The following is an 8,335-nucleotide window of genomic DNA, read 5'->3' on the forward strand; positions in this document are numbered from 1 at the left end:
ACGCTGTCTTTTGGCTGTCTTTTTCACACATAACGATTTGGTGAATAGGGTATCGATCTAGAATAGTTTTTTCATTGAGCTTCCGAAAATCATCACCATTCGCAGTTTTGGCTTTCCATCTTCATCAAATCCCTTTTTAGATACTACGTGGACAGGAGAATTGTAAGGCGAACAAGATGACCTTATTATTCCATCTTTAAGAAGTCTTTTTATTTATTTATTAATAAATGGGTCTACAGACATGGGAAATGGATAACTCTTGCTGTATATCGGTTCATCTGTATTTGTGCGAATTCTCCCCTTAAGGGTTGTGTTGTAAGGCAAGGCACTATCTGGGTCAGCAAATGCATTAATATTTTTACTTATTATTTGCCGAAATTGTACTTGGAGTTTGAGTGGAACTGAATTTTCTTCTATTGTTTTTAAATTTACTTGCTCACATGGAAAAAAATGTAATTTTTCTTTACCATTTCGGTAAAGTAATTACCCTTCAACAGTATCAATTTTAGCATCAATATGTTTTAAAAAGTCATAACCTATAATACCGTCAAATGTACTTAAAGTTGAAAGCAGAAAGAACGTTGAGGTATTGCCTGACACATTAACTAAACACTTTTTATTTATTAGATTTTTACCGTGAATGGATTTAAAATTAAAAGGTTTCCCCAAACATTTAATTCCCTGAAGAAATGAAAAGTATTTTATATAATTTTTTAATGTGCCTGTATCAATTAAAATGCGAAGCTTCCGGCCGTTTTTGCACTTTTTCGTAATAAACGGTAGGAGCGATTTTAGATTAAATAGTTAATTTCGTCCCCATATTCCGCTACAGCATCGTTAATTATGAAGGCCAATGCCGGAGTTGTTGTAATAATATTCATCTTCAAAATTGGTATCCTGATTGAAATTTTCCTCAACATTTTGAAAGGATTCTAATTCTTTCGGCATAAAATTTACCTTTTGCAGTTTGTGAAAGGGTGCACGATCAGAATGGAACTGTTCGCGATTTCGTTTATAGGTTGATTACATATTCTGATTTTGATGCTGTGGTTTAGGAATGTACTTGGGTGTAGGTTGAGTCTGCTGAGAGGATAGTTTCGGAATACTGTTAGGCTGTCGGTAGTAACTTGTACCTATGTTATCGAATTCCATTGGGGTTGGTTTATTAGGTTTTGAATTGAAGCTAATTCCTGCATTCGGTCTATTATTGTAATCTATTTGTTTAAATTGAGACGTTACCGGCTTATTGAATTTATAAGTATTTCCAACAGCAAAGGCTTCTGCAAAACTATGATTCGTTTGCAGCTCCTGAGCCACTGCAAGAGCAGTTGGAAGGTCTTTGGGCTTGGAGGAAAAAAGGATATTGCACAATGGAAGTCGAAGTCCTGATATGAAGACGCGTAAGACGTTTTCTCTAGCGCGCTTATTTAAAGTGGCAATAATATTTTTATTTCCGCTATACGTCATGATTTGTTTACTTATGATAAGGCATAGTTTTTTGTCCACCTTATTATAATAATCAGTAATAGAAAGACTAACTTGTCTAATGATATTTAGCTCGTTCTCCAAAACATAGAGAGGCCTTTTATCGGCATATTCCTGATCTAGTCTAGCTAAAATTGCCTTGAAATTAAGCACTGTATTAAAAGACGCGAGTGTGGTATTTGCGGAACCAATAATTTTGTTTCGGAAAATACCCATAGCGATGTAATATTTTTCCGAACCCTCCGAGTAGTAATTAATGGCGAATTCAGCTGCAGTTCGCCAAACGGGATAAGAAACAGAATCTCCACTAAATTCAGGTAGAGATTTTATTAAGTCTAAACTTGCGTTGCTTTCTGCTACTAATTGATTAATTGAAACGGGTAAATGTTCTTCAAAGCCACATGGTTGCAACTGATTAATTGCCCAGGTCAAGTTACTTAACTGCGCAAAAAACTCTCGTTTTAGATTTTCATTGGCTTTATTAACAATTTCTTCTATTTGCTCTCTATTCAAAGACATTTTTATCTATTTATAATTTTTTTCCAAAGGCTTGGTAAAGAAAATTTGTTAGGTTTCGTTTCTAGTTGTTGAAATTATTTAAGATCTTGTTTTTTTTTAATATACCTATTATAAAAGTATTTTTAATAATATTTATTTAATAATTAATACAAACTTTTTATCAGTTTTATGATTGGCACTAAGTTAATTCAAATATCAGAAGAAATATTCTTTTTGGAACACTATATTTAATACGTGTACATTTTTAAGGTTATTTCATTGAATGCTAACCTTTTATTCGAAAAAAAAAAAATTTATAACACAAAAGAGTTTTATGCAAAACTACGATTTACTTTAATTGGAAATTAGATTCCTTTGAAAGCACTCATATAGTACTCTAATAAACTGTAGATTTTTTATAATTAATATATTTTTAAATAACCACTTGGAAATTGTTTAAATAATCACTTACACTTTTAAATATATTTAGTAATGATGCATTTGTTGTTTAGCAGTCCTTCAGGATTCCTTACGTCCTTTCGGTATTTGTGGGTTTCTGGTCCGTTAGAACTCCTAATTTCTTTCTCGGTCCTCGGTACCTCAGAATTCCTATGTTCTTTTTACAAGTCCTTGGCCCCACGTTGGGCGCCAGTTAAAAACGTAATTATTTTATTTAGAAACTTTATTTGTAATGTTAATAGTTTCACGTTTACATTACGTCTGTCTTAACTAAGTTAAAGCCCAAGCATACATATATTTCGCTGCTTTTCCATATTGGTGCAGCAACAACTTACTTGCGGTTCCCTTTACCAAAGGTAAAATATCGTTGTTGCTACATATGAGATCTACTCTACAATTACAACTTCTGAAGGTACCGTAACACTTCAGTGTTTTACGCATCACCTTCCGAATGTCACCCATCAAAGAGTTATGCTGTTGCTGTGCGCTCTTATTGGTGATAATAATGATAAGAGTATTGATATGCAAATAAACGTAGTAAGCATTCCAGCATGAAGAGCCCAGTAGGAACGTGCGTAGCATTGAAAGCAACTTATGTTATGTTAGCTGACCAATTCATCTTATGTTAGTTGTTGTCTTAACTAAGGTTAACTTATATGAGCCCATCATGTTAGTATATGTAGAGTTGTAATCTCTATTTCTACCATTATTTATGTTGACAATGTAATCAAATTAATTCTAGCAAAAGGTGACTCCAGGAATACTTTGTCGTTTTCAAGCCACGATTTTTGTCAATCACAGCTATATACATATATATATATATATATACATATATAAAGTTTTGCAGTCAGATTTCAATTATCATAAGTTATAAAATTGGCATAAAATAGGATATTTATGTATAAAATTGAGGTACATACACATATGATATATTTGGATTTCAAATGACATAACGGCAATTCAAAGATAATACTTATTTCCATTACCAACATTAACCCAGTTCCTCCATTTACGGAGTCGATATTATAGCCTTATTGACTTAATATATTAACTCGAAAGACTTGAGTTTACTCTGTCTAACGGTTCGTTAATATCATATGTATATAAATATACACGCATCTAAAGTTGCATTGCAAGCATATCTTTTACTGAGGCCGACGTACATACATATATACTTGTATGTACATATACACATAAGTTTAATAAATGATTCTATGCTAGAATGATACTCGTATATACATATTTGCGATTGCTGCCAACTCACATTCAAAATGCATTCAAACATCTATACATCCACTTTCTGTACTATCTGGTTTTGCCCACAGCTTGAATGACCCAAATAGCAGCAGGATTGGATTGATGCGATGACCTACTTGGCTAAGAATGCACAGTTATTGTTACTGCATTAAGAAGAACGTCTGTGAACCTGTTTTTCTAATGGACAATTTTCAATGGAGTACATACCCTGTAGTGAAACTTTTATTATTTAGGAAAAATAATAGTTTACAACTATCAAAACTAATGAATCAGAAAACGAAAAAAATAAAGAAAAGTCTGGTCAACAATGGTTTTGTTGATATAAGATCGTTTTTAGATACTTATATGTATTTGTGCTCACAGTTCATGAAACTATCAATAATTTTATAAGATTTGATCTCCTTTATTTTTAAATCTATATTTCCATTGTAAATTACAAAAATCAGAAAACATGAGATAAATGTCGAACACATACTATGTTATATTTCAATAAAACTAATTTTATGATTTTTTTATAAATTTTCTTTTAGCAATTTCTTTTTAAGGATAAACCACTCTTTAGATCCTGATTGAACTTCTCTCTCTGTTCCTGTTTACAAAATTATCCAGATGCTTAACAAGTTGATAATTATAAAAATATAAAATATGTAATTATCTTAAAAACAAGAGCGCAATCAATATTTTCAAATATGAGGTCATAATGTGGATACTTGAAAGTAACCAAATTGGCTAAGGGAGCCTGCAGAATGGACGTTGAAAGCCGAGCCGAGCACAATGCTTATTTTGATTAGCGCTGATTGCTTTTAGGTAACGCAGAGCGGTTGTAAATGTAGATGACAAATATTTTGCTTATGTTAAATATTTGTAAAAAAAAAAACTTTCGACAAGCATCCCATAAATACAAATTACATTAAAATAAAAATGTGCTATTACATTTTTGATAAGCTTGAATCCAAATTAACTAAATATTGGAGTAATTTTATAAAATACCAATATCTATAAGGTGAGATTTTAAAATTTTATTCAAATTATTATATTACTTCAGATTCTAATCGCATTTACAATAATTCAAATAATATTTATTATATAAAACAAGAAATGTAATTAATTAAATAATGTTTTGTAAGAAAAATAAAAAATAGGACACAGTTTTGAAGCTGATTTCTCCCATTCGTCAGCTCGGCTCGACTTAGAGCGTCCCCTCAGCAGGCGCCCTAAGATATCCAGAGCAACAAACAAATTTGTTTTTGTAGAGCTCTGTTATCTTTTCCACCTTGGATTTAAGCCATTTTTGATTCAAAGTTTTTCATCAGTATGAGTCTGGTTTAGAAAACTATTTCCTAATGTCTCAATTCATAAAACTATTAATACTCCTTTTATGGGCAAAAGAGAGTCGGCAGACCTGGTGGTTTGGAGTTCTACTCTAGTTTAAAGGTATAATTTTGAACAATTAAACCGGGTTACTGGAGAATATATTTATCACATATAATATGGCTGAAATATGGAACTTTTTCATGGCTTTCCACTACGAATATATTCCTTTTGCACAGATGAAGCAAATCGATTCTGTTCTTTGAGAAGATTGACTGCGATTAAGTTTTCCGTTTCACAGAAAGATCTGTTAGCTGTTCCTTCTTTTAAAAACTGTTTTAAACATATTTATGTACAACATTGAATTCGTATTAGCTTCTAATAGTTCTAAGAATTTATCCTCAGATGTTCTCTGACAAAGATCGAGCGGCAGGTGTGCCAATTTATAATTTATTTCTCGATTGATCATTTGCACTACAAGTATTTACACGCACACATGTAAACAAGTAACCGATGAACCTGTAAAATCCGGTATGCAAGTGCATAGCTGTGCTACATTTTCAATGGCATCAGTAATGCCTGCAAAACTAACAGACTAACAGAAGTGATGCGGCATAATCTAAGTCTGATATCGTATGCCATATTACCGTTAAACAGAGCATTGCAGTATCAAAGTAGTGAAAATTGTTTCATACTCACGTATTTGCCATCGGAAAATTCGAGTGTACGCATATGAGAGTATGCTTTGGCCGGTAAATGCTTCTCTTATGTATTGGTGGAATAGAGATGTAAAAGAAACAAGTAAGGAAGGGCTAAGTTCGGGTGTCACCGAACATTTTATACTCTCGCATGATAAAGTGATAATAATTTACATATTTTTTTATTTTGCTGTAAAATTAATTAGATTAGATCAATTTGTGTACTTTGAGTATTGAATTGTATTTTCATTTCCTAATGTACATATATACATATTATGCAGAGAAGGCTTCAGATGGAATTTAAAATAGCGTTATATTGGAAGAAGGCGTGGTTGTGAACCGATTTCACCAATATTTCGTACATGTCATCAGGGTGTTAAGAAAATATTATGTACCGAATTTCATTGAAATCGGTATAGTAGTTCCTGAGATATGGTTTTTGGTCCATAAGTAGGCGGCGCCACGAACATTTTCAATTTAAAAAAAAAAAGCCTGGGTGCAGCTTCCTTCTGCACTTCTTCTGTAAAATTTAGTGTTTCTGACGTTTTTTGTTGGTCGGTTAACGCACTTTTAGTGATTTTCAACATAACCTTTGTATGGGAGGTGGGCGTGGTTATTATCCGATTTCTTCCATTTTTGAACTGTATATGGAAATGCCTGAAGGAAACGACTCTTTATAGTTTGGTTGACATAGCTATAGTATTTTCCGAGATATATATAAAAAACTTAGTAGGGGGCGGGGCCACGCCCACTTTTCCAAAAAAAAACTACGTCCAAATATGCCCCTCCCTATCGCGATCCTTTGTGCCACATTTCACTTTAATATCTTTATCTATGGCTTAGTTATGACACTTTATAGGTTTTCGGTTTCCGCCATTTTGTGGGCGTGGCAGTGGGCCGATTTTGCCCATCTTCGAACTTAAGCTTCTTATGGAGCCTAGAAATACGTGTACCAAGTTTCATTATGATATCTCAATTTTTACTCAAGTTTCAGCTTGCACGGACGGACGGACGGTCGGACAGACAGACATCCGGATTTCAACTCTACTCGTCACCCTGATCACTTTGGTATATATAACCCTATATCTGACTCTTTTAGTTTTAGGACTTACAAACAACCGTTATGTGAACAAAACTATAATACTCTCCTTAGCAACTTTGTTGCGAGAGTATAAAAACGATCGGAGCAGCTGAACCGGTTTTATCTGGTCATGGCGACCTTTTGATGCAGTTGAACAGAACAAACCAATGCAACTAAATTATGCTCTGCTGAACGAGTTACCTTGATCGGTTATTTAAATGCATACTGGTGCACATGAGGAAATAAATGCATACATCTCCCTACATATAAGGCACACAATACACCCTTAAACTATTACTTTGGCATCATGATCTTCAAAAATATACTGAGTGTATATGATTCGCAGAAAGCATAAAATGAAAATTAAAAACCTGACCGTATAGATTTTTTTAATACTAGTAATATTACAGTATTTTTTATAATATTTAATGGTATTATTGGTAGTCTGGTGAAGTGGGCAACATGTTATGAAATTTTTAGAACAATAGTGAAATGTCGAATTTGCCCAGAGCTTTTGTAAGTTACATATTATATATTTAAGTTTCAGTCCTTAATTCTAAGGTTCTCTACAGACATATGCACACTCCTTTGGTCAGTATCAACAAGCTATGGTATGTTGGCCTAGATCGCACCTTAACCAACTTTGTTAAGTTTCTGATAAGAATTCTTCTCAAACCAAAAAATTGGGGGAAATGAACGAAATTCAAGAGCGTAAGAAAGAAGGAGAGGTGCTATGTTCTGCCTCATACTATGAAGGAAATGTAGCAAACAGCTCTTATCGGATTTGTGTTTACTTCTTCTAGTATTGAATGTTCGCATATAAAGACAAGAAAAATCGTTAATTTTGGTTGTACCGAAATTGCAACACCCTTGGCAGGTGTATTTCTTATAACAAATATGTACATATACTACTGTGATTAAATAGAAAGGTGAATTTTGTCCATTTCATCTCTTTCAAAGTAATCCCCTCCCTCTGCAATACACATATGCCAACGAATTTTCCAGTCATCATAGCACTTGGAAAAATCCTCCGTCGTGATGGCCAGCAGAGCCTTCTTCGATTCAGCTTTTACATATGTATATGCTCAATTCAGTCAAAACGGTGTCCTCGGAGTGGTCATATGAGTTTGCTGAATAATCCGAAGTTACACAAAGGTAAATTAGGCGAATACGGTGGTTGCGGCACGATATGAGATGGTGCATTTCTTTGTTCAATAAATTCAGACATAGTAAAAATTGATGAATTCACTTTCAAATACTAATGAATATTTTGACGTGAAATTTGCCATAGATGTAACTTACAGTACTACCAACTTACAGAAAAAAAAATTAACGATTCGAAAAACGCGCAAAGTATAAATTAAAAATTCACCTTTGATCACAATAGTACATATATGTATATAACTACTTCTCAAAACATAAAAGACCTTCAAGTCGAATAGTTAATAACAAGAAATTACGATCTTTATCTTGCTTTTGAGCGGCCAGTTTGAGTAGCAGCTATAACCACTAGTTATCGGAGATAATAGTATTGCCTTGACGAATA

The 8,335-nt window shown here is 33.3% G+C and overlaps 1 protein-coding gene across 1 annotated transcript in view; it reads right to left on the bottom strand.

Moving 5' to 3' along the window:
* The window catches only part of LOC120766784, a 43,697-nt gene extending 41,054 nt beyond the window's left edge, over positions 1-2,643 (bottom strand). Inside the window, exon 1 of the mRNA XM_040092481.1 lies at positions 2,456-2,643. The gene's annotated coding sequence lies outside the window, so the exon portion shown is untranslated. The remainder of the gene's footprint in view (positions 1-2,455) is intronic.
* Between the last annotated feature and the right edge of the window lie 5,692 nt (positions 2,644-8,335).

Source organism: Bactrocera tryoni, chromosome 1 (assembly GCF_016617805.1).
Source record: "Bactrocera tryoni isolate S06 chromosome 1, CSIRO_BtryS06_freeze2, whole genome shotgun sequence".
Classification (NCBI taxonomy): Eukaryota; Metazoa; Arthropoda; class Insecta; order Diptera; family Tephritidae; genus Bactrocera; species Bactrocera tryoni.